This window comes from Ambystoma mexicanum, chromosome 6q (assembly GCF_040938575.1).
Source record: "Ambystoma mexicanum isolate Mex_15411 chromosome 6q, UKY_AmexF1_1, whole genome shotgun sequence".
Classification (NCBI taxonomy): Eukaryota; Metazoa; Chordata; class Amphibia; order Caudata; family Ambystomatidae; genus Ambystoma; species Ambystoma mexicanum.
Genome location: NC_090937.1, coordinates 431,781,114 through 431,808,464, shown reverse-complemented (window position 1 = coordinate 431,808,464; position 27,351 = coordinate 431,781,114). Strand labels below are relative to the sequence as shown.

The 27,351-nt window shown below is 43.9% G+C and overlaps 1 protein-coding gene across 5 annotated transcripts in view; it reads right to left on the bottom strand.

The window, feature by feature from the left end:
- The window catches only part of LINGO2 (leucine rich repeat and Ig domain containing 2), a 5,916,036-nt gene that overhangs the window by 1,821,020 nt on the left and 4,067,665 nt on the right, over window positions 1-27,351 (bottom strand). The window lies entirely within an intron of this gene.

The window sequence follows — 27,351 nt, the reverse complement described above, 5'->3', positions numbered from 1 at the left end:
GAAAAGTTAGAATATTGTCAACAAGAAGTGCTGTATATAGGCCAGCGGATCTCACATGAAGGAAAGAGAGTGACCCCAGAAAGGGCTGAAGCCATACTGAACACGCCAAGCGCCAAATCATATGCAGAGCTTTCTAGGTCTATGCAACTATGTTAGGGCATGGGTCTTCGACTATAGCTCTTACACTTAGAGCCTCATTACAAATCAGGCGGTCGGGAAATAACGGTGGCGGTAAAACTGCCGCCACCGTTGTTTCCGGACCGCCTGATCACAACTCCTGCAGCCGGGAGATAATGTTCAGCAGACGAGGAAACACCGGCAGCATTACGAGATGCTGCCAGTATTTCCATGATCCCCATTCCCATCGAGTCCCATAGGACTCGATGGGAATGGGGATTAACACCATTCCGCCTACCTGATTCCCGGAAAACCGGGGCTTTAATGCCCTGGTAATTCCGGGAATCACGGAGGCGGAATGTAATACGAGTCCGGCAGTAACCAGGCGGTTTTACCTCCTTGGTTACCGCCGGACTCGTAATGAGGCCCTAACCCTTTGCTTCAGCCCCTAAAGAAGGCCCAAGTAACAGAAGAAGAGATCGAATGGTCTGAGACCATGGAGAAAGTATTTGCTGAACTCAAAAGAGCTATTTGCACAGCACCAATTCTAGGGATCCCCAATTATGCAGATGAATTTGACCTGTTTTCACACACGAATGGCAGAGTTATGATGGCAGTGCTCACACAGAGAACCACACTGGGGTACAAGCCCCTGTCATACTACAGTGATAATTTGGACCCAGTAATGAGAGGTCATTTTCCTTGCGAATAAAGTTTAGCTGCTGCAGCGTTCGCCATTGAGAAGGCTACAACCATTAAGATGGGATGCTCCATGACGTTGTACATCGAGCACTCACTATTTGCCATTCTAGAGAAACCAAAGGGCACATTGATATCTCAGAGTGCTTCTACTTATGAAGTGATCATATCAAATCCATAGATGAAGGTAGTCCTGTGTAAAATAGTAAACCCATCTATGTTTATAGCAGAGCCAGTCACTGAAGGAGAGCCAGCGCATGACTGTGTAAACTATGAAGAATTCTATGAGGAAATCCACAGGGTGAAAGAAAATGCCTTTGCAGAAGAGGGATCCTCTTCATTGACGGGTCTTCCAGGATCGATCAAAGTGATTAACAAAGATATACTGGCGTTGCTGTGGTAAAACATACAGCTAATGGAGAATTTCAAGTACTTATTAGTGCATGAATACCATATCATTATTTAGCACAGGCTGCAAAATTATTGGCGTTGATACTCGCCATTGAGAATCACGCAGATCAGGAATTAACGGTGTACAGTGCCTCTGCCTTTGTGACGTCAACAGTGCATGCAGGCTTAGCAAGCTGGAAAAGGAGGGGCTACCTCTGAGCGGACAGCATGCCAGTGCAGCATGCAGCCTTATTGGACAGGGTGATCAAGGCACTACAGCTCCCAGTGGGCATAGCAGTCGTGAAATGCGCTGCTCGCAAGAAAGGGGCAGATTGTATCTCATGCGGAAATCAAGTAGCAGATGCGGAAGCCAAACATATGGCATCCAAAAGCAAACGATCATGGAAGTGGAAGTTATCCATGCCAACAAGAGAATGATGGTTACACAAACTGCACCTGAAAGTTAAAGTAATTTGGGGCAAACACAGCTAATGGAACTTCAAGATGAGGCACAACAGGAAGAAAAAAAAACCTTTGGAAACATTGAGGGTGTTCCTTAAAGCCCTCTGACAGCTTGTGGTGACAAGACAGCACTGGTAAACCAGTAATGCCTTTGGCCCTATTAAAAATAGCGCTGGGACAGTTACATTATCCAGCACATATGACAAAAGAGAACATAGCAGCAACGCTCGCTGAAGATTGGTTCATACCGAATTTAGCTGAGCATGTTGCATTCTTTATAGTGAACTGTATAATCTGCCATCAATTCACAGCTGGGGGCATACATTAAAAGTAATGAAAGGAGTCATCCCAACGCAAAATGGGACGTTTCAGCATTTGCATGTCGATTACATCGACATGATTCAAGTATGTAATGGGTACAGATACTTAATTGTTGTGGTGTGTCCAGCCTCTAGATGGATTGAGGCAGGTCCATGTATACACCCAGATTCTACCTGTACAGCCAAAGTTTTTGTAAGAGAGGTGTTCCCTCGGTGGGGGGGGGGGCGGGGTGTGAGTCATGAGATCAGATAATGGCCCTCACTTTGTTAATGCAACATTTGAACAGATTAGCTTGCTGCTTCGTATAAAGCACAAGTTCTCGTCGGCGTATCATCCACAAGGTAACAAACTCTGTGAGAAGCTCAACGGCTTATTAAAGGAAAGGATAGCCAAGTTGAAGCTTACTCTAAAGAAGGGATGGTTGCACTGCCCTTCTTTGGCATTGTATGCACTTAGGAAGCAACCTGGTTGTGACCATCATCTTACGCCACACGAGATAGCCACAGGAAGAAGAATGAGAACTCCCTTGACACCCAGAGATAGAGCTAGGTGTGATGCCCAGTCAACAGGAGACATTTTAGAGATGCAAAACTATCTGAACTGCATGACATCTTGCATTACTGTAATTTCAGACCAGCTGCAGCGACGACGAAAAGGGTGCAGGGCAGCACGGAACACAGAAGGAGATACTACTACAGACACAGCTCAAGGACTTTGTGTACCATTCATCTTCCCTGGAGACACCGTCCTTGTGAGGAATCATACAAAAAAAAAGTGGGACAAGCCAAGATTTAACAGTCCCTTCACGGTGGAGAACTGTATCCCATCCGCAGTGAAACTACAATGCAGGAGAGCTTGGATGGTTCTCGGCGATATCAAACCATACATCGGAGAAGGCCCATTGCCTGCACCCCAATGAAAGGAGTTGACAAGCAACAAGGAAGAACCACAGCACGTGCAGACAAGATCCATGACGAGGAAAAAGGATGCATGACCAGCCAAACCAAGACAAATAACTTTTTGGAAATTGTGGCTTAAATTGGACACTTCCTCTAAGCAAAAAATGGGATAAGGACAGAAAAACGGACACTCTGTGCATCCTAGTTGCAGGGTGAAGAAGAAAATTGCACGTATAAGCCACAACACAGTCTGTTGACTTTGAACTTTGGACTGAGGCACACTTGAGCCTTGACGAGAAAAGAATATGCCAAATTTTGACTGAGGACACTTACATTGGAAGCAATTACAATATCCTGACTCATTTCACACCAAGACCCTATTCGGAATCACTTATGGTATCCCGCAGTAGCGACATCGCCAAGGATGTGGTCACCTATTTTGATCTAGTACTAAGATCATACCCGTCATTGGTAGGGAGGCTCACCAATTTCACTGACTTTCTTCAAGAACCTGAGAACGAAAAGACAATAAGAAGACTGCTTACTGTCATTGCCGAACAACTTCTCTTACTTCCTGAGTACAGTGAGAAAGAACCAATTGTCCCAAAAACAGATGAAAATAAATGAACGTATCAACACATTGTTCTTTTGTATAATTGAAGACTGTCCAGCTCTTGTCGGAAGAACAACAGACACACTCACGTTTCTTCGAAACCCAGGAAATATAGAACATTTAAGCCAACTTTGAAATGAAATCGTGATACTAGTCACACTCCACGCGACCGGGCACTGCAGACATTGTTTACGTCAAGGAAAGAACATATAGTCCTGAACCTCAGCAAGACAGGACGGATGTCCCTGTCACCAGAGGACGGCAGGTTGGCTCACAAAGTCCTATTTCGCCTGATCACTGACTTTCCAGAACTAGTGGGGAGACCAAATGATGTTCACATCCTCACATTCATCAGAGATCCAGCTAATGTTGCACAGATGGTCATGCTCTTGCATGCAATTGTACTCCAAGTAGAACTCTTTAACCATCACCAGAACTATCTGAGGAGATTCTAAAAGCCTTCCGCCGAGGGACAGATTGAGGAAGCAGTGTAAAGGGCTTCACCTATTGCATTTGTTGTTATTTCTTCCTTATTTCTTCATACTAATCAGCATATGATATGTCCTCAGGACTGAAGCAAATCTGAGGAGTGGACTAGGATCTTACTTACTTTGAACATGCACAGTAAAAGGACTCACTGAGGTGTTAGTTGATTTGAATTTCCCCATAGTCTAGCAAAGGAACTGTATCCTGAAATAAGAGACTATTTGTCACCCGCAAGAGGGGGGACAGTTGTGGATCACCTGAGACCCTTAACCACAGAGTCCTAAAGACAATATTGTGTAATGGAATACAATAAAGCATTGACATTTGGTGAATGATCGAGATGGGGGTCCAGAGCAGCAATCTGGTCCTACCACAGGAGTAGAGACAACCAAGCTTCTTTGGAAGTAAATGCTGCCGCCTGACATACAGGGGTATAATGTTTTATGTATCATATTCATCATTGTTTTGCTATCATTAACAATCAGAACTGCATTTTTTTTGGTGCACAAAGTGTTCCAATTCCAGTGCACCCACCTAATGATGCACACATGAAACCCACAAAAGCACCCAGACCTTACATAGTCATTCCAGTCCCTAGAAGACCTGATGGTGGAGTGATTGAACTTGAAATGGATGTGATTAGCAAATATACACACACACTTGTGGTAACAAACAAACAGAAAAGCCGGAGATAGGGTCAGAAAAAGAATGAATGAAGAAAGGTTACTGACAACCACACTCATGCAAACACTGAATGCACACAACACAGGCCTATTGTCAATGACTGCAGAACCACAAGCCAAAACAGTAGAAAAGAAGAGATTGCTTGCCACAAAAAATTCCACAACAGACATTGTGGATAGACAAGAGGAATCAGAAAAAAACAACAGAAATGATAATGATAAACACCCCTGAGACAACATTGAGGGAGAAAAAGACAAACTCAAAGAAGATCTCACAAGCACCACTAATAATAAATGCAGTATGGCCATCATTAGCCAGAGAAAGGAAAGGACTAGAGGAATTGAAGAATGAAACCCCAGAGGCAGTAGTAACAAACAAATATGTTCCAACACAAGGGACAAGTGCAAGTTCTACAACACAACCATACACCGGAGCAACATCAGGATGGTTGTAATGGGCATTTATAACCAGCAGGAGAAGGATGTATGAAGAGGGGGAAAGAGCTGCCAGACGTTTGGCGACTCATATGGCGCAGATGAGGAGGCCTGCACCATGGACCAGGATACTTGAGAATACTCCAGCAAGAAAGAGCCATACAGATGCATTTAGGGATGTAGTTATAGCAAACTACAGGAGAACACTAAGAATCAAGAGAAGCATGCATGAATATGACAAATAACTAAACGATTACCTGGACATCACAGCACATTTGGGAAACAACATTTGGTACCAGCATATGAAAGAAGTTGGAAGATGAAATTCAGAAGGAGAATGCTTTGTTTGTGCACTCCTACCATACGCATGGGGAAATCCAAGATCTTCGTAGCTGTAGAAATCGATGTCCAGACATCACACTGTCTGTCACACATAGCAATGTGAAAGACCAGAGGCCAGTTCATAGGTAGTGATGCCTCATTAATATGGGCAACTGAAACAGCCTATCCCAACGAAAATGATTATGTTCAAAACATTAAGACAAGAATCAGAGCTCAAAATAGGAATCATGTGATCAGGTACAAGAAGCCTGGAGTTAAAGGAACAGGAATAAGATGGGAAGTGAACCTGAGACTAAATGTCCAAGGAAAAACTCCAGAGGAAGCTCAAAAGTGGAAGAATAGAGTGCAAATGCAGATTTGGGGAACTGTGCTTTCACCAGATGGGTGGGAACAAGGAGTGGTGATTTGTAGAGCCTGGGTGATCACTGCACTCTACAAAAAAACTGTTCACATTGTGCAGAATGGCTGCAAGCCATTATGGCCGAAACTTGCTAAACTATTGACATGGGTCGAAGACAGAGGAGGACCCTTGCAGATAGTGTCACTAGAAAGCCCAAAATTCTGCTCAAGGAATAATGGCACTAGAAAGAGGGGAGAGAATAAGAAGTGTGGATGAGTTGTTGACGCTCCAGGAATGGTGCATGGAACTGCAGTAATTATGGATCACTATTGGGCATTTAGATCCAAGGCATACATCAGACTGCCAAGAGACTGGGGAGGTATATGCAGAATAGTGAATGTCCACGTTCCAGCACTGGTGATCCCGAAAAGTGACCTGAATATTGACAGTTCCCCGAAAGCAGATGCTCACCTGAGGAAGAAGAGATCTGTGGAACTGATAACTCAGATGAAGAGAGAAAATTACTTCTCTGCTAAATCAGAAGAAGCCTTTCATGCAATCCCATATGAACACAGGCTGTTCAGCCTCACCTCATCAATGTTCACAATGATTTTATGCCAAGGATCCAAATTGGAGTAAATACTAAATAGTTGCAGATAACCAGATGGGAGTCGCTGCAGACGATCAACATTCCATAAAAGGATTCAATGCGATCAAGGAAGAGCTGAGAGCCACCCGACGGATGACTCTTCAGAAGAGATATGTCCTTGACAAGATCACAGCCATGGATGGATGAGTTTGTGCAAAAATCGGAGAATCATGTTGCACATTTATACCATTTCACATTGAGGAGAATGGAACCTTGCAGAACCAGATGATCTATGAAACTGATGAAGTTGATGATGACAGCTGGTTTGGATCACGGTTTTCATGGGTTGCACAATGGATGGCAGACACATTCAAGTTCTTGGGGGCCCTGTTAGTGATGATGTTGCTAGGATTTTGTGTTATCAAGATAATAATCTCGCAATGGCAGAAGACTGGGAAGAAAGTCATAGGGATGAAGATCATGATTGATGTCAAGCCAGGATGGAAGCCCAAAAACCTGACTGATGAAGAAATATGAGACTTTGTGAAGACCAGTATTCACGCACCAGAAGAACAAAGTTTCTCTATCCCAGGAAGCACAGAAATTATGTGGGAATACGGGTTTACTGTAGCCCAAATGGACAATGTCAACTAATGACATGGAATTAAGACGAACATGTAAGGACAGCAGGAAGCCTGGAAGGAATAATAAAAAATGTGGAATCCAAAGATAGACTTCTTCAAACCATCATGTACAGACCTCGAAGATGAAGAAGGAATGAACCTAGGTGATAGAGTGAAGATAAATACATAAGAATCGAGTAAGTTGAATCCAAAGATGGAGGTGAAAGCGGTTGATGAATCTCCCAAAGGGGGGAGTGTAGAGGAGGCCCCAGATAAAAGCTGCCCTCCAGTCGCCTATTTTGAAGTACTAGGAATGTTCACACCAAAATATGTGACGTATGATGAGCAGATAAATCAGCAGAGAGCCACAGTAGGGCTCTGCCCAGTGCCTATCAGAAGAGCAACACCTATTGAAGTACCGATCCCAAGAAAAGCATGGACAGTGAGGTATCCATTAAGGTAACCTTACCAGCAAATGAGACGAAATGAAGATTTCCTAAGTACAGTCCCAGAAGAAATCAAAAAAGGTCTTAATAGAAGATGAATGGTGTCGTTACAAGGACCCGGACTGACGTACAAGTAGAAGAAATGACAACTCGAGAATGAAACCCAGAGACGAAATGCCATGAATAAGGATATTGTGAACCTAAAAGGGGAGAATGATGTTGAAATACAAAGAAGCTTAAGCTGTAAACAGGATGAAGGTATTCAGCCAGCTAACACTTGTACAAATGCTTGGAACCGCAAGAAAGCTAAGAAAATGATGCTGCTTGCAATGCTAAGTAGAAGACTAATGCGGCAAACGCCATTCTACATAATCTACCTCAAAATGAAGCACAGTATTATAAGTGTAATTCCACTTTGCAAACAAAGCAGAATCAACCCAGGTTACTTAAGGCCGAATGAGCAGAGATTCATATTCTAACAAAACGAGAAGAGACAGCTGAACCGAAACTCGGCAGAGGCAACTCGTGCCAGGAGAGCCAAGGTCATACCAATAGAAGGAACAAACAGTAGCTACATATAATTGAAACTTAAGAACAGAATATCCTGCCTCTGAAAAGTCAACATAAGGAGGTGTAGGCAGGTGGCAAGCAGAATAAAAATCAAATGCACAAAATCAGAGAAACTAGACAAATTCACGGTGTGGGAAGCACATGACCATCCGAGCGAGGAGAAGCAGAAGTTCACACCTACGCTTGGCATCCACCCAGGCAGAGATATCAGATTTTTCCTAGACAGAAGATGCAGTTTTGAGGCCAATCACAGTAACATAATTGACACATAGTTGTGGAAGTGATGATTGATTGTAACCTTAATTGGAGAAAGGGCAGGTAACTAGGGGGAACCCTAAACCTGACTGACCATTCTGTGTGCTGCTAAGCAAAGTGGAAATGTATGCAAGGGGTTGGTCCCAACCCAATCACAATGGACCAAATAATCTAGGGTCTTCTAGTTAGTAGAACCAATGGGACATCGTACTTTTAGTGACGTCTACAGAAGTCATCTTTGAAGGAAGGACTTAGAGGCCCACCTGACAGTGTTTACCCAGTCCCCTCACTCCGTTACCATATACAGATATAGTACCTATATTAAAGTTACCTTTTCCTAACCAATAGAATTGCATATTAACTTTTGAGTGTTATACGTCAATTATAACGAGTGTTCAGTATAAATGCTTTGATTTTTATGAAGCTCATTGGAGTTGCAGCCAGCAGGATGATCGCATCACTGCTGATTTCCATGACTCTGCGTTTTTTGTACTTGTCACTAAACAGACTCCCTTTGCCAAACCATTGAGTTGTCCTTATTGATTGTTGTTGGAGTAATGCATCTGCACCCCCATCCATCTCAAGGGTGCAGCTATCTCGTCTTAAAGTACTTTCGGAGCAAAGCTCAGCTCTAAGGGTGGGACGGGGGTCTCTGGAGTACAGAACAAATTTGTGTGACACAGTTTAAATGAGTGTGGTGACAAGTGTGAGCGAGTTAGTGTATATGTGTGTGTGTGTGTTTGGGTTTGCTATAAGGCCACGGGGTGGTTAGTTTGAGAACAACATACACATTAGGCAAACAGCATTGGAAGCATTGAAATGGATTTTACAGAGCTGTACTAACATATGTTATAGTGAACTTTCAGCACTGAAAACATGTTTTAGAGTGCAATGAAGGCACCTAATGAGTACAGCTTGCATGAATACTTGTTTTTATAGTGTAATGCAAGGATGTGGGAGCCACTCCAATGAGAACCAAAATGGATCAAATACCCTGCTCCATGGAAATTCTTCCCCTCAGAGGGACTACAACCATGTTTTAGCTCAATGGACCCTTTACAGAGGAGAAATATCTATTTGCATATCAGTCTTTGTCCCACCCATAAGGGCAGTCAAGACCGAAATGCTAGGCAAATCTCCTCTAAACAAGAGCCTTCAGCAACACCAAACACGTGTTTCAGTCTTGTGAGGCCTCCTCAGTGAGGTGAAGCCGAGCCTCTCTAAGGCACAGTGAGCATGTCTTGATTACCCTGGGTTACTTATAGTGACACCCCAGGTTTAACACACTAAGCATCTACTGAGAATGATCACAGGTCAAATACTCTGTTCTAATTTCTTCATCTAATTTCCTCTTAACCCTAAATTGGGTTGAAAAGTCTCCTTTTCTGGTTTGGGTGGATGCAGCATGGACATGTGTTTTTACATTGCCGATGCAGGCATGTGTTGGTAAATCCCAGCATGAAAGCACCCCACAGGAAAGAATCACAGAGCACAGACATGAACATCATGTTTCCTAAGCCACCCTCTTTGGTACATTGGGAGCTAGAGCAGTGAATTGGGGCAGGGCATAACCCCATTCTTCAGGAACGTCATTTCACCAGAATGCCAGTGGTAGTGGAAACAATAGCACACGACCCTTGACCTCTGATGACATCACAGGAAGTGATGTCATTTCACCCCACCCCAAAGTGATATTGCGGCAAATGATGGAACACAACCTTTTACCCCTTGACAAAACAGGAAGTGGCATCAAATAGAATTGTTCATAAGTACACTACGAAAAATACGGTTACAATAGCACTATGTGATATACATTTCATACAAGAATGGATCACCATATGTATCGTTAAGATCAGTGTGTATAGTCCCATATTACCAAATTACTGTAAATGCAAGCAGATATCCATGGCCAAGTGATAATGATGTGTTATTATATAGCACTTACACTTATGCGCTTTATATAGAAAAAAATATACATACAATATCACCCAACCTGTGTTGGTACTCATTTATCAACATCAGAAGGATGAAAGGCTGAGTTGAGGTGTTTAAGAACAGAAAGAATCAGTGACTCACCCCCTGAAAGGTGCCTGAAATAAACCTTTAATGAGTCTAGCATTTATTTTATAGAATTCCAGAAAGACACCTTATTTGGTATTCCTATTCCTTCATATTTAGGGTCAGTGCTGAAAGTGTTAGACATGTGGAACCCCTGTTATTTTTTATTTTTTATTTTTAAGAGTCCTGAACAAGAAAGCCAGCCACTCCAGAGGCAAAGAGCCACATGGTGCTGTCCACAGCCCAGGAGCTTGCATTAGAAAAATAAACAAATAAAACATGTTTTAAAAATATATATATATTTAGATGTAGCAAGGGACACCACAGGGGTAGCAAGAGAGACCCCAGGGGTCTCAGTTGCAACCCTCGGCGACCTCTACATGATGTCCCTGCCATTCTTATGACTTTTCATTGTGCATAATTGAGGAAAATAGTGCCAAATTTAACAGGGAATGCTGTTTACTTCTCATAGGCGGAGGAGGATCATAGGGGGAGGGGGATTCAAGCAGTGAATAGGAAACCAGAAGTGTGAGTTTTTCGGGTCTGGTCAGAGGTGGTGGTGGAAGACTACCAATACACCATCAGGATGAAGAAGGGATCTGGAGCTTGTGATGGAGATTCATGGTCTATGTGAGGTATTGTCTTCGGATTGAAAGTGGTTTTGCAGTGTGAGTGTGCATGTTTGTGCGGTGGTTGATTAGTGAGATTAGAGTAAGGAGTGGTTTTGGAGTGGGTGTTACTGGGTGAAAGGACAGTGTTTGAGTAGTTGGAGGAATGAGTAGCATGGTGTAGGTAGCATCAGTGATGTGGAGGAGGAGGAATAGTGTGTAGGTGACAGTGGTAGTGTCAAAGAGAGCATATCAGTGTGGAGGGGGAGGAGTAGTGTGGAAAAGAGAATAGCATTGTGGAGGAGAGTAATAGTGGAGTGGAGGAGGGAGTAGTAAGATAAAAGGGTGGAGGCCAGAACTAGACTGCGTGAGACATTGGGGGACAGGAGAGAAGAGAGAGAATGAAGGTGGGAGGAGGGGGGAATGTAGTGTAAAGAGGAAAAAGGAGCAAAAAGATGTGAGAGTGAGCATGACTGAAAAACCTGCATCAAAACCGCATAATTACAAGGCACTATGACACTTCCCTTACAGCATTAAACTTGTGCTAAAGTAAGGACATCTAGGAGGTGCCTGTGGGAGTTTGGCAGTCAGCATATAGGTAATCATCTCGAGAGCAAGACAGTAATTTAGACATGAATGGTCAACAATCGGGAACACTAACCAGGGGATTAGAGAAAACTGGGTTATGAAGGAGGTGCAAAATTAGATGAGACAGAGCAAGGGACGGCACCAGGCCTCAAAAAAATAAAACATAAACACCCTTGAACTGTCTCTACGACTCAGAGTGATCATTAGTTCATCTGTGACACCCCTTAATGTCTCAGACTATCTTCTTGCCCTAGTTGTAGGGGGCCAAATCCCAAAAAAGCATGTTCCCCCTAGACCCCCTCCAAAAGATCTACCAGACACCACTGATAAAAAAAAAGCATGCCAACAGTTTGGGCTTTTTGTGTAGGCATGGGGAATACATTTACCAGGCACTGCTGTATTGGTATTAACTGGCCATCAATGGTCACTGCTGAAAAATGGAGTGTGTACCTTGACATTTAATAGCACTACCGGGCAAATGCCTAATACTGTTGACTTTGTCAATGTTTGTTTTAACAGTACTTCAGTGAAGGACATGTATAGTGCATATAAATGAAGTGGCTAAGAGAGACCTGGTTAAGACATGTTATAACAACATTAGCACATGTATAGCTCTAATTAGACATACACTATCCTAAGACTGATTTGAAAAAACACTAGCGGGAACATTGAGCACAACATTTGATGGTGAGGCTTGAAAAAGCTAGCTCAAAGTGATCCCAGGAAGAATTGTTTTGGGTGGGGAGTGGGAAGGGAGGGAATGGCCATAGGGATTAGCATGTCCATGGGTTGTCAATGGGTGGGTAAATAACCAAACAACCCCTACAAGTTGTGTGTCCCTCCTCATATAGCATTTCTCCCTAGCCGTACTCTAATGCGGTGGTTTTGGCTTATAGGTGGCACTTTATTGACACCTGACATCCAACACTAATGAACGGTCGCTAAATAATATAATTTCTTATTTACATATACCTAAATAATCCTGTGTCCTCTAGACAAGAAACTGCCAGTGGCAGCATAATTTGGCCTGGATCGGTCACAGTAATAAGTAGGATACAATGTGGAAAGAGGAATTAGTGTTTTGCCAATCTTCCCCAGTTTCCATGTTCATCTGCCACCATAATGATAATACTTCAAGAGCCTTCTAATCCCATCTGCCTAAAACCCTTTACTCAAGTTACCTGGGAAAGAAAGTTCACAATCATTAAGATGATAATTGTTGAATCAAGCATGGTAATTGTGATTTTATATTTCCACTTTTGGATACCTGTAAGAGTGAGAATAGATAAACAGGGACCACATCCCTTTTGTGTAGCTTGATGAAATGCAATCTCATTAGGGAGTCATCAAATAGGTTATATTATGTTAGACATATTTTGAAAGCGCAAACCATCCCTAGCAAGGTCATCATGGGGCAATAGACTGAAAGGAAAATGAGCTTATGGCCCTTTAGAACGTGCATATGGTAATAGATGGGATTACACCAGAAGTATACAGAGTCCAAATAACTGGACAAACTCAAGAATACGGCAAGTTCTGTTTTATTAACACGTATCTAAAACAGGGAGGTTACAATGAACATCAACGGACGTATGCTCTGTCTCTCAATGATCTCCAAACAAAATATGGTCCTCATACTGAATAACACATCAGAGTGACGTCATACTATGTGGCAATAGCGAAAAACATATCAAGGGTCGGGATTGTTTAATGGAAACATCTAAATATACATTTCTATAGCAGCTAGGATTGATTTTGGCTGCCTGTTATCAGGCGGACACTTATGCCTACTTCTAAAAACATGTAATTTCAGAAATATTATATACACAGTTTTTCATTGGTCTTTAAACTATAAGGTCCATCATTATATGGACTAATACAATTGGTTGGCACGCCTGTGCCATGTCTGAAACATTTGGTTCATTTAGCAGCAGGTAAGCCAAGACCCAGGTGTAGGGAGATATGAGATGAAGCTACCTCACCACCCAATTAGCTCAGCATCTCTCATCACCCTTGACTTCTGCCATGACATTGTCTCTGTACTTGGCATTGTAGAGTATTCTTGTCTTCGGGAATGCACGGGAGTGAGGGCATTCGCTATTGAGTCTAGAAAAGTTCACACTCTGTTTTCATCCTTGGCTCACGTGACAGGAGACCACGATCATTCCATTTAGCAGCTTTTAAATGCTCTGAATGAATTCAAACATTGCATCCTTCATGTTTTTTCTTGCCCCTTAACATGAAGAGATTCATCCTCTGCACATTCGTTTTTCTTCAGAGTATATAGCTGACCTGGATTTCTAGAATCATGACTTCAGGCCAGACAACGTTGCCACGCAGCTCCATGAGCCTATTACTCTTGCTGCGATACAGTTTTCCATTCTCCCTTCATGGTTTCTGGCTTACTTGATTCATGATACCAATATCCAGTTACTGTACAATGGCAGCTTTGCCTGCATTCTCTTAACTACTCATAGCTAGCTTCTATGATGACTTGATCTTCCTTGCGTTTCAGCTTCTGTTCATTCATTGCACTTTGTTTCTGCAACATGTTCTTAATGTGAAATCCTCTTATTTTGCACTTGATAGTTCACTCCATTCTTTAGTGTGTCATTAGTTTCTTCAGGATCTGTACATTATCTTCATTCAATATCTCAGGACGTTGTGCACACTTTCTTACAACAAACCTGATTTAGCAATTGACATTTTGGATATTCAGGCAAACCTGATTCAGCAGGCTAACCTCATTTAGTAATTGTGACTTTGGATATTCAGGCAAACCTGATTTAGCAATTGAGACTCTGAATATTCAATCTGTACTAACAAGTTCATAAATTGTATTTTGTTCTATTTATGTTAACATAAATTGCTTCAGCAAAACTTTTTTTCTTAAACTAAAATAATCCTGTGTGGATTTCTTTGTTTTATACTCAGTTTTGTTCTCAACCTTCATGAGCAACCTATTGTTTTCAAATTACTTGTATTATATTCTTCAGTAAAAGTTTTTTGTTCACTTTTTTGACACCATGAAATAAAAAATGTTAAGATTTTTTCTTTTCCTTTCTCCTTTTCGGCTGACTTTTCACTTTACCTATAAAAAGCACCTAACACAATAGAGATATCTAACGATACTCAACACAAAAACTAAATTGAATTTATTTCATCATTGGGCAAAATAATATTGTTGTCAGCAGTCTTTTGGAAACCAAACGTATGTATTCAGTTAGACCCCCACCAAAAGCTGCATCACTGGGGGCAAACCCCTTTTTCTGTTATCACTTTCTGACACCATCATTAGTTCACATGCTCAACTCTTTCTCAAATTCCTTCAGGGATTACCTCCTGCAGGCTGTCATAACTTCGAGGGTATATTTTATAGGGTTGTCTCAATGGTGATCTTCTTTCAAATACTCGCTGCAGTGTTCGTACAATTGCTGGTGTTAGGCAAGTCACGATCTCATGTCTCCAATATAGGGGGGGGGGCTCCTGCAGACATACACAGCTGTTCCTTTACACAAACAAATAGTCCAAGAAGAACAAACTAAAATAGGAACGTTTTCAAAGAGTGGCGAAAGGCTAAATGATGCTGAAGTGCATGAAGAGAAAGTGGGATCGTGTTCCAAACTTGGGCAGTTGCAATAGAAAAGAAACGGCCACCCAGGCGAGAATACTTAAAACTTCAGAACAGAAACAGGCAATGCAATTATGCTAACGCAAAGCGCGAGGAGAGACATAGCGAAACAAATGTGACTTGCAAAGATTTAGGACCTGTAACGTAAAAGGCACAATGGACAATGCAAAGGGACTTAAATTTAATACGCTTAAAGACGGGGAGTCAGTGGAGAGAGGAACAAACTGCACAAATGGAAGCACAAAACAGAGTTCATACGGCTACACTAGCTGCCGAATTCTGCAAGATTTGAAGACGTTGAAGAATGGAGACCGTTTGTGTAAAGTAAAGTGAATTGCAATATACAAATAAAATAGACAATAACACAATAGGGCGAAGACATACTGGGAGAAACGGAATGACTTTACGAAGAATCCTTATCTTAAAATGTAGCGTCTGACAAACGGAACTCACCTTAGAATTCATCGAAAGAGAAGAAAGCTTGATTCACACATTTTTTGCAACTGGCACAGGGTTCAGTAGAGGGCCAAGAACAGAAGGCCAACAAGCAGAGGCCCAGAGAGCGGCACCCGAAGGAGGGTCCACCACCAGAACCTCAGTTTTCTCCCCATTAAGATGAAGCCAATTGTCGCTCATCCAAGTGTAGACTGAATGGGGGCGGGAGCTCGGTGGATATAGTCATATAATTGCTCAATGGGACACTTGCATTCTAACATTGGAAAACTAACTATTTTATAAATATTGTAAGCTACTTCACAGGTCCAATGTCTCTGTAATCATCTGAATATAAGCGTTAGTACACTCTAACTAGAACTGCAAATGAGAAGGGGGACAATTGACTAAAACCATGCATTGGGTCACATGAAGAGTGGGGCGTCCCCCGTATGCCAATCACCAGATACACAGATGCACCCTTGGCTGAAGGTATCTCTGATGCCATCCTTTGTCCTCAACCTCACAGTGGCATTTCCTCTTCAGCATGCCTGTGTGGCGCGCCCTGTTAATGTGTGTTGCGTGGGTGGCATACAGTCTGCAGGAATGCCTTTCATGTTTGTATTCTAAGAGAGGCTTCGGAAAAAAAAGGCGGCTAGGCCAAATTAATTGTCTTCTACATTGGCACTGACATGCCAACATTCTTTGCATTATTGCTTAAATGGTCTAATATGAGGCAGGAGTGGATAAATAAATCATGCCTGTCCCGGTGACAGGACACAGGTTTAGAGATAAAGACATTGAGCCCCCCCCACCCCCATTAAGAAGAGGTGATGACGATTATTATTTGCTGCAGAAACAGGTGCAGGTGTCAGGTGAAGATTTATCGCAATTTGTAGACGGCATTTCACAATGGAAGTAATGTCATTTAAAACGCCTCCTTCAATTTGAGTGAACATCATGATGTAAAGATGCCTGCGATGGCAAGAGACAGTGGCAAGGGAAGCAGCATGGACGGCATACAAAGCTCCACTGATTGCAGCAATGGGGGAGTGACTTGCAGGAATGCCAGGCAGCAGGGCACCCAAGACCTCCCGCAATGGAAGTCTGTCATGCAGGAGTGACAGTCTGATGGTTGGAGAGAACCCAAGACCACCAGCAATGGAGGAGTGACATGCAGGGATGCCAGACTGAGGGTTGCATGGCACCCAAGACCTCCTGCAATGGAAGTCGGTCATGCAGGAGTGACAGTCTGATGGTTGGAGAGCACCCAAGACCACCAGCAATGGAGGAGTGACCTGGAGGGATGCCAGACTGAGGGTTGCATGGCACCCAAGACCTCCCGCAATGAAAGCCGGTCATGCAGGAGTGACAATCTGATGGCTGTAGGGCACCAAAGACCTCCCACAATGGAAGTCGGTCATGCAGGAGTGACAGTCTGATGGTTGGAGAGAACCCAAGACCACCAGCAATGGAGGAGTGATATGCAGGGATGCCAGACTGAGGGTTGCTTGGCACCCAAGACCTCCTGCATACGAAGTCGGTCATGCAGGAGTGACAGTCTGAGGGATGGAGAGCACCCAAGACCTCCCGCAATGGAGGAGTGACATGCAGGAATGCCAGACTGAAGGTTGGAGGGCACCCAAGACCCACAGCAATGGAGGAGTGACATGCAGTCAGGAATGCCAGACAGAGAGTTTCAGGGCACCCAAGTCCTCCCACAATGGAAGTCTGTCATGCAGGAGTAACAGTCTCAGGGTTGTAGGGCACCCAAGTCCTCCCACAGTGGAGGAGTGTCAGTCTGAGTGTAGCAGGGCACCCAAGACCTACTGCAGTGCAGAGTGGCATGCAGGAGTGCCAGCCTGGGGTGGGAGGGCCGGAGGGCCCTTAAGACCTCCCACAATGCAGGAGTGCCAGTCTGAGGGTTGGAGGGTGCCTAAGACCTCCAGCAATGGAGGAGTCGGCTGCAGGAGTGGCAGACACTAGGTTGCAGGGCACCCAAGACCTCCAGAAATGGAGCAGTATCCTGCAGGAGTGCTAGACTCTAGGTTTCAGGGCACCCAAGGCCTACTGCAATGGGGGAGTGTCATGCAGGAGTGCCAGTGTGAGGGGTAGAGGCGCCAAAGACCTCCACCCTTTGAGGAGTGGCTGCAGGAGTGCCAATCTGAAGGTGGAAGGGCACCCAAGGCCGACCGCAATGGAGGAGTGTCAGTGTCATGCAGGTGTGCCTGTCTAAGGCTTGCAGGGTACCCAACATCTCCAGCAAGGGTGGAGTGGCATACATGAGTGCCAGAGTGAGGACTGAAGGGCTCCCAGCACCTCCCATAGGAGAAGGAGACATAGAGCATCAATTGGAGGGGCACTGAGAGGCTGGGTTGGCTACAGAGTTCTAAAGACGGAAACTAGCAGCTCCCACTATCTCAGTTACTTTAGCTGTCAAGCCCAAATCTGGAAAACTCTGTCTCCCATTGTCCTTCTGCTTGCAGACAGAGGACCCCTTGAGCACAAGCCCTGGGGGTGCAAAAGCTTGCAGTTGTCGGTAGTTAGATGTACGCTGGTCCATTGCTGCAGAAAAAGATAGACCAGGACCTTTGGCCCTTCACTGATAGCTTGCTGAATGCCTGGCAAAACGGATTAATTGCCAGGAAAGTGTTGCCCTGACTGGCAAAAGACCAAGGAGGCAGCCCTTGGCTCAGAACCCGTGTACGGTCGGCTGCCGCTTTCCAGCTTCAAGCCTTGACATCATGGCCAGATGTGACAATTAGAACAAACCTGAAGAAGGGCGCGAGCCGAAATGTTGCAGGAATAGTTTGTGTATTGAAAATACCTTACGGTGCATTATGGTTCATCAACTCTTGCAAGCTGGCACAGTAAGTATGAGGGTGTTTGGGAACAGTAAAAGAACACGGATAAAAGAAAATGCTGTACTCCGCTTCTCTTGAACAATGAGCGTTTGGGGGGCGACGAGAAGAGGGAGGGGCGCATGGGGGTTGTTTAAAGGTAGATCGGGAGGTGGAAATGGAACGAGCTCTATGAATCAGTAGTGCGGGCAGGGGACATGGGGGTTGGCAACACGGAGTGAGGAAAGCAGTCCCCATGTCCACCTAGCGACTTTTAAAATGACTTGGAACTCTTTCTGTGTGATGTGTACACTGGCTAACTATGTGCATGTGTATGTGTTGCAAAACACCACAAAGCTTGGCCACATATGACACAACAAGTCACACTAAGGCATCACTCTGACGTTTTGGGGTAGCGATATGGTGTGCTACCTCCTTCAGAACTTCCCCAGTGGGTAGTGGGAACCTTCCCCCAGCAGAGCCTTGTTTGTACTGTGTTGGCCCACCTTGCGCTTTGTAAGTGTCCACTAGCATAACAGGGGCCGGATTAAAGAATCTGTGCACCGGTGCAAGGGCAAAGTTGCATGGTATTAGCACTAGGGTATTAGCACTATTTTTAAAAACACTAGGACATATTAGAAAACGATTGCACCATGACAAGTGCACCTTGGCATTGTATAAGCACCTGGGCAAAAATTGCCCTAGGGCAAAAAAGATACATTTTGGATGCTTTATTTCACATGCTGTGAAAATGCTTCTTTTTTGAAAGAGAGCAGTTTTTGCCGTGATGCCTATAATGCCAAATTGCACTTGCCATGGTGCAATAGTTACTAATAAGTCCCAGGGCCTCATTCCGAGATTGGTGGTAGTCAATGGCGCTATTTACGCCATGACTGCCACCAATAACGGGTCCGGCACCAGTGTTGTGCAATAGGGACTTACCGGTGTAGTCGGACCCTGGCGGGACCGGTAAGTCCCCATTGCACAAACCATTCCCCATTCCCATTTGAGCCCATATAGGGCTCAATGGGAATGGGGAGGGTGCTAATAACGGGCTTGCGACTTGCAAGCCCGTTATTAGCGCCCTGGTCCCTTAGCGGGACCCGTAAGGGACGTGTGGTCAGACCACACGTTGCTTACAGTCCCTGCCAAGGGACTTTGGAATAGTGCGGTAAAGGATTACCGGCGCCAGTCTCCTTACCGGTGCCCAGTATCCCCTGCCGCCCACCTTGTAATGACCCCCCCAGTGTTTTTAAAAAAAATAGGGCAAGCTTTGCCCTCGTGCCAATACCGTGCAATTTAGCACTTGCACTGGTGCAAAGTTTCAGTAATCTAACCCCAGAACAAAACTGTCATCTAAAGCAGTAAAGTCATTAGGACACAAATGCTCATGTATACGACCCTGGTGCCCAGCAGCAGAGGTCACACTGGTGAAGGGGCGGAGTTTTAGAGTAGCATGCAAAGGTGTTGCACACTGAAGTGGTCATTGAGGTATGACTCCGTGACTGTTACACCTGCTGGCACTGCCGAGATCTGCACGCGGCGCCCTTTCTCTGCGCATGCCTGAATGGCGGGAAAAGTCCTAAACAGCGGTGCGCTCTCTTTGGCAACCGAAAGTAGAAACCTCAGATCCAAACTTCATTTCAAAAGCCACACTCTCTCAACTTTCAGGAGAATCAGCAGACATGATGGCGCACCTCTGAACGAGTGGGCATCAAGGAACTCCAAGAGCCTGCCAGACAGCGGAAGTCTGCCCAGCTCCATACTGCAGAGGCTAGTGGGAGAAACAGAAAGAGGAAGTACATGCGACATGGGAATGACGCGAAGCTCCTCCCTCTAGAGGGAAGCTTTTCCAGTATCAAAAGAGAAAATAAAGTGATGGCGAGGTTTATAAAATAAAATATATATCAAACCACCAAAATGACATGGAATGGGTAGAACAATGGAAAATAAGCCGATTGCCTGCAGAGAAGATACTATGCGGAGGAAACACTGAGGGCTGATTGACGCCTGGAAGGGGGCTGCTGTGATGTGGATGTTAGATGAGAAGATGCTGATTAAAGACACGGATGCGCAGACGAAGCAGGGGAGCGATCTTGATACCCACTTCAGCTGGCTGCCCATCTGTTCCAAGCTCATTCATTGCTCCATATGCCACAGACAGACTTCTCCGACTTTGGCAGGATATAATGGTATTGTAATTTGATGATTTCGCCATCATAATGCATCCCAGGCTCAAAAAATGCAAATTACACACATACTGAAACGTGGATGCACTGATGGCAGAAAGCATTGCTGGGTGTCCCTCAACATCAATGGGAAGACATTTACTCTAGAAACTGCTTTCCTTGGATGGTGTCATCCAGGCATGGACACGTGGTCAAGTCCCTGTCTGCCCACACGGAGGAAGAAAGCAGGTCACAAACATTGCATCACAACAACACTGATCATGGGGTGAGTGTGAGGAATTCGACCATCCGCACGGGGGCAGTCCACTCGCCTGGGCTTTTTGGACATTTTAAATGAAATTGAATGATTGTAGATCAACCTCTGGAACATGTGTGAGGCTAATTCGCACACATTTTCCTATGCTGCATCTCTGTAAGGTGAGGGCCAAAACTTTCCTCCTGCCATGGCCAGCCTAATTAACTATCAAATGCTCCATAGATCTGCCCCGTCCATTTGTTTACCCTCTGCAGATGGTGGCAGCACATAACATAATTAACATACTAATAGAGTACACTCCAAACAGGCCCACGTGTCTGCAGAGACTAAAACAAAAAAAGACAGGAAACTCCAACAACCTTTGATATGCACTCTGGCAACCAGCAGCCAGCTCCTGCCTCTCAGTTTCAATGGCACTGACCTGTCTTGTCTGGGACTATGTCTTTACATTAGGCAAAACCAGCAGGGGGACCTCATTCCGAAAGTACGAGTATGTGGATTGATGGGGAAAGAAAGGCTGTTCTTGCAGCAGCTTTATTCAGGAGCCAGAGAGAGCTCAATTAACTAGATAGACTCTTTGATCCACAACAGATAGGAAGATGGGTAGGACTTAGTATTACATGTTTTCACACCTTTACATTTTTTGTTGCAAAGCACTCTGGTTATGACCTCATGCATACCGGAGATTGTTTGTGGAGATCCAGGTTTGGTTCATTAAGGTAAGCTTCACTTACAGCAATCAGTTTAGCCCATTTGGCTTTAAAAGAGGGCTGAGCCCCTCTTCTGGGCAGATCATCTAAAGGCTTTGCAAGGAGTAACAAGACAAACTCTGCATTGTGCCCTGGCTGACGGTACAGTCTGCATTACAGCTTCCGCCAGTGAAGGAAGGCCAGGACTTCCAAAGCAGGAAGAACACCCCCCAAACATCTCCCAGGGAACAGAGGGAGATACTGAATCCAGAGGATCCTCCAGCAGCTCCAGAACTAGTACCCAGCCAGCACACAGGGTGCCCTGCTAGGCTCTGCAAGCAAGCTTCCTAGGTGGGAAGTGCCAGAAAGTCACTGAATAAATCCCAGGACAAGGCTGGTGCCTGCGACAGTCTTCTCAGCTTTGTGACATCCGTTTTAAAGGACTACACAAGACCAGTGAAGAAGCTAGGAGGATTGCAGAAAAAAGAATCAATCAGCATCCCCCTTAAAGGACATTATGAAGCCAGTCAAGCCCCTCAATCTGCAACGACTGCACTGCTGACTGTTGTCACATACCGCAGTCGCTAATGTCATCTGAGACACCTTGACCAGTGCTTCAGACCCCCCAATCAGCACTGACTGAGACAATGATTTCTGACCCCGAGCTGCCATGCAGTCCGGACTGCATCCATCCATACAGCCCTGCTCGCCGAACTACCTGCCGCCTGATACTCGCAGCTGTCTCCCATCTTGAACTCTGTTGCAGAAGCTGCAAAGCGCGCTGACACCAACTCGACCCTGTCAAGCACCAAGAACCTCTACAAGAACAAGGTACATTGTTGTTGTGTCCCCCAGGTCCTTCTCCAAAGGCCCCTAGTGACATTTTATGACCCATTACCCCCTTTGTGTTGAAGCCAAGTATCCTTGAACTATTGAGATTAATTACTTTACCAACAACCCTCCTGTCATTATCCAGAGTGCATCCCTTTTCATTCTTGAAACTGTCTGTCCACTGTGCTCCTTTACACAGTTTATTGTATTTTGTAGTGGTTTAGAACTGTTTTTGTGATAATAATAAAGTTGTTATTTTTATACAACCTTGACTGGACAGTCCCTTTTAACATTGGGTAATAATTGTATTTTCACTGTGTTGCAATTAACCAACGATCCAAGACCTTGCAGAGATAAGCCTGCCGTTCCATCCACATTACCAAAACTGGACAAGGAGGTTTATTAATTATTTTTCATTTGTTGTGTTTCCAATCCGTTCGGATTCCTTCTGGTGAACCAGAGGTGTGGGGCTGATTGATGGTTTAGAAATCGATATGCATCCCTGGACCACTGGTGCCCTCGGAAGTTGATTTGTCACAGCGAGTGCACTACACAATACCACAAATGGAGATGACTCTCCTCACGTGGGACCGTGCAACAATTGGTACAATCATTTCTGTAGAAATGGACCCAGATTCACAATATCATAAAGAAACAATACTCAATAATGTCAAAATGCATGACAAAACCTATGCAAAGCACAGAATCACATCTGGGACAGCATATAAACATCTGTCAACATTACAATGAGTGCGAGTGGATTGTGTACAAAAATACGTAAGCAATGATGTCATAATGCAATATCAGTTACAAAACATATACATGGCTAGGCTTGGTTCATATCTTAACAATATATGCATGATATACAGATGTTAATTTCCTTATTGGTTTATACATCTCTGATGGCTCCTCTTGAGCCCAACCCATCATAGATAATAGTTTCAATACATCATTACCTTGACTATTAATTGGCTGGCATTATTCATCAAGCGTTATGTGGTAAGAGGGATTTCTATTGGTTGGCACTTTATCCACCAACAAGAGATCAACATATGAGACACATAGGTTAGGGGGAGAGAGAAGTCCATGGTCTGAACTAATTCCAATTAAAAGTACTCCCCATCATTCCAAGGCCATGTGGTCTACCTGTTCCTTTGTATTTGGCCTTGTGAATGCTATGGAGTTCAACAGGTGTCTTATCTCTACTGGACTCATAATGAATAGCCAGTGTTCTTCATGTCTTGATCACATGTTAGGTGACTGTGCTGAAAAATGAATTTGTTCCTATTTACTGGGCTTTTAGCTACTTCTAAAGTGCATGTTTGTACTCTTTGTGGCCACTGGAGACATACTTTTTTCTATAATTATTATTATCCACTATAGGGTATTTTGCATACTGATCTCATGCATCTGGACATCAATGGCTGTTTATGTTCCTATTTTAACTTAATTAATGTGGTAGTCTACTGCTTCAAGTGTTAGGACTGTTATCTCGTCCTTGCGTTCTGTGCATCCATTACACCCTTCAGTGCATTTGACCTTGGTTCTTGCTATGAACTACTGTCTGAGCAGCTTCAAAGCTTCTAAAATAAATGTGTTTTAATGAATTCAGCATCTTGTCTGAGGGCTTGCTAACTCCTAAGCCTGCTGTGGCTTTTGATATTCGGAAAATGGCTGTACTTCTGCCTTTTTTGCCTCCATGTTGGCAATCTATATTTGTCTCTGTTAATATCACATTCACTTTGTGCATCTGCCTTACGTTGGTTTCCCTGCCCGTGTACGCTGCACCCTTATCTATCTATAATTTCACCTGCTCTATCAGTGCAGGCAGTCCCTCTTTTGGTGTTTCCAGAATCCTTCTCCCTTCTGTGCAATATACAGCACATTATTTGTGTTTTCTGATACCAAATTGTAATCCCTACTAGTGTTACACAACCTAACTAATTATTTTTGGCATAGTCATATACAATGATTGTTTAAAGTATTGTGTTTTGAAATCTGTATTCGTTTGTCCCGTCTTTCACCCCTAGATGTATGGGGCGGTAGGTCTGCCTCAGCTGGTATCGTTTCTCACCTGTATGGTAATTGTTAGGAGTAGGGACAGGAATTGGTTCTTGTATATTTATGTGAGTCGGGGCAGTAGGTGATACCTTCATATTCATCTGCCCCATTACATTTCCAAAAATCTATTGCTGATGATGACCTATCAGCTATAAGTAACACAAAAGTACAATTCAGAATCACATTTGAATCCCACGCCTAGATATATGCGTCCCACTCTGCAGGATACACGTAGCTCCTGCCAGACACAAAGCCCATGCTGTATCCGAAAGTGCCTTCCAAAGACACAACAAAACCCAAAGTTGAAGGCTGGAAGGTTTTGAATAAATCATAACCATGGGCTAACCACAGGCAATCTGTGCAGACCATTGTTTTTCAGCTGGCCAAGCCATTACAGTAGGGCATAGAAAATATTCAAATCAAGCTTGGTCACACCCCAAAAGTGGCAGTCCGGCCTAAACTGCTTGGTCACAACCCATTCCCATGAGACCACACACATCCCTAGACATGTTTCTGCCTCAGTGAGCCTCTTCAGTGAGGGGTGGCTTAGTTATGTAAGCCCAACAGGCACAGAACCCATCTCTGGGCATACCCATCCCACTCAGGGTGATGAAAGCAAAACCAAATGTTGATGGCTTGAAGGTTTTGAATAAACAATAACCATGGGCTCAGCTCTGGGCAACCCTCTAGCACATTGTTTTTAGCCTGCTAAGCCAGTTTCCAGAGGCAGATCACTGGCCAGTAGAGGAGCTGGGGTAAAGCACATTAGTGTCTATGTATTTGCCGAGGTGATACCACACCATGCCAGATCTCTGCAGGAGACACAGATGTCCTATGAATCAGCCACTTCACTGCTGGGTCTAAGAACATTCTCTATAACTGTGATTTACATGAAACGGGCAGTGCCAGAATGCATACAGTGGCATGTGTTTACATTGGTGCAAGAATATAGGAATGCCTTTAAATTGTGTAACACAAATGTTGTTTAATGATTGTTGTACAACTAGAATGAAAAATGCTTTAAAGGGAGTAGAAAACAAAATACAAAAGAGGATTACCTGGATCCTCCCATTTTGTCAAAAAGATAGTGCAAAATAGTAGCTTAAAAACTCTACAATACTACCGATTCATCAATACACTTCATGGCAGAACATATAGCTAGTGATGGTGTTATTACTTTGGCTCGTTGCAATGCCCTTGACACAGTACACACCATGAACATTAGCAATGATGAAGCACCATGTCTGAAAAACAAGCATTTGCAAAGCCAACAGCTTTGGCTCTTCTGTAGCCATGGAAGGGGCATTTGACAGACATTGCCATAATGTTACTAGCTGGCAATTTGCATTTGTATATGCATCTATATTTATCGAGGACATATGTCTTTCAACCAGCAACCACGTGTCTGCAGGGCAATTGGGACTTAGGTGCCATACAATATAAGGAGCAAACAATATGGGTGCTGGCTGGGGTATAATCATGGGGAATGTTACAGAGAGTGGGCACAGGGAGTACATGTTACAATGTTTAGTTTCAGTAGAGGAGAGAAAGCTCGAGGAGGCGTAATGCTGGGGTGGGCAGAGAGGACACCTTCTACACTGAGCATGAAGATTTGAATGGCAACCGTCCACCTCTTTACTGCCATTTTACCACATCTAATAAAAAAAGAGTGGTTTTGCCACATGTATTTCATTATTTATTTAAGAAGGGGTGGGGCATGTTAGGGAACAATGAATACAGATTATTAGGGTGGTGGGGTTTGGGTGAGGGGTTGGAGGGTGTGAGAGTGGGGAATGGGAGTCTTGCCCACCATAAAAACCTGCTGTGTATAATGGCCATCAGAGGAGGTGGACCAGATGCCAATTGAATGAGTGGATAGATGCAGAGTTTTTAATAAATAGAGGCAGGGAGCTCCAGTGAAGCAGTTCAGGAAAAGGAGAAGGAGCGGAAATGAGCTGGTACACACGCAGGAAGGGGGCAGAGAGGTTAGGGAGTGTGATAGCGTTACCTAGGTGGCAAATCATGTTTATGGAGTAATTTCAAAACAAGAAGTTGGTATTTAAAGATAGATCAGTTTTTCATTGTGAGCCAAACCATCATGGAGGCCACGCTTGGAGGTGAAGAAGAATGCCGAAGATTACAGATGGTATGGGTGGCAAACTTGATTACTTTGTTAAGTGGGGTGCCAAGCTAATGCATATACAAGATCCAAAGTAGTTTGCTTTGTCACTGCTTGTTTCTTGCAATCATTCTGTAAAAGGAACAGATGCAAGAACACACTCATTGCTCATAAATCTAGTGACTGAATGTAAACTTGACTAAGATATTTTTGTCACACCTGGAGCTGGTCTACAGAAGTAATCAAGCTGTAAGCTTTGAGAAAACAGCTGCCAAGAAATAACATTGTGATCCCCTTAAAAGCACAGGACTGGCGGAAAGAGAATCCAGGGGGTGAAGTGGTGCTTTGGTGAAGATGGGCAGGTAGTGAGTGGAAATGACGTGAAGAACTAGCATGGCCATGAGGTTAGTGGGTGTGTGAAAATACCAAAGGTGTGTGTCCGTCCTCACATCCAACCTCTCCCCTATCTTCAATTTCCATGGCAATGGTTGTGACAAGTGTTGGGACAAAAACGCCAATCTTGTTATTAAGGGATTGTAAGTGATTTCAATCTGGCACTTCATCTAAGTCAGTCAATGCCTAGCGTGGAATGCACAACTGAAATCCTTATTTTTTATTTGTGTCTAAAAGTTATTTTATTCTGAATGATGTACCACTTGCAAAGTTAAAATATGTATTTATATAGTCACAATATAATCACACTATTTTTAATGGGGATACAATAATCACCAAGGGGGTGATGTCACACTAAGCAATATCTTTAATCACAAGGAGTAATA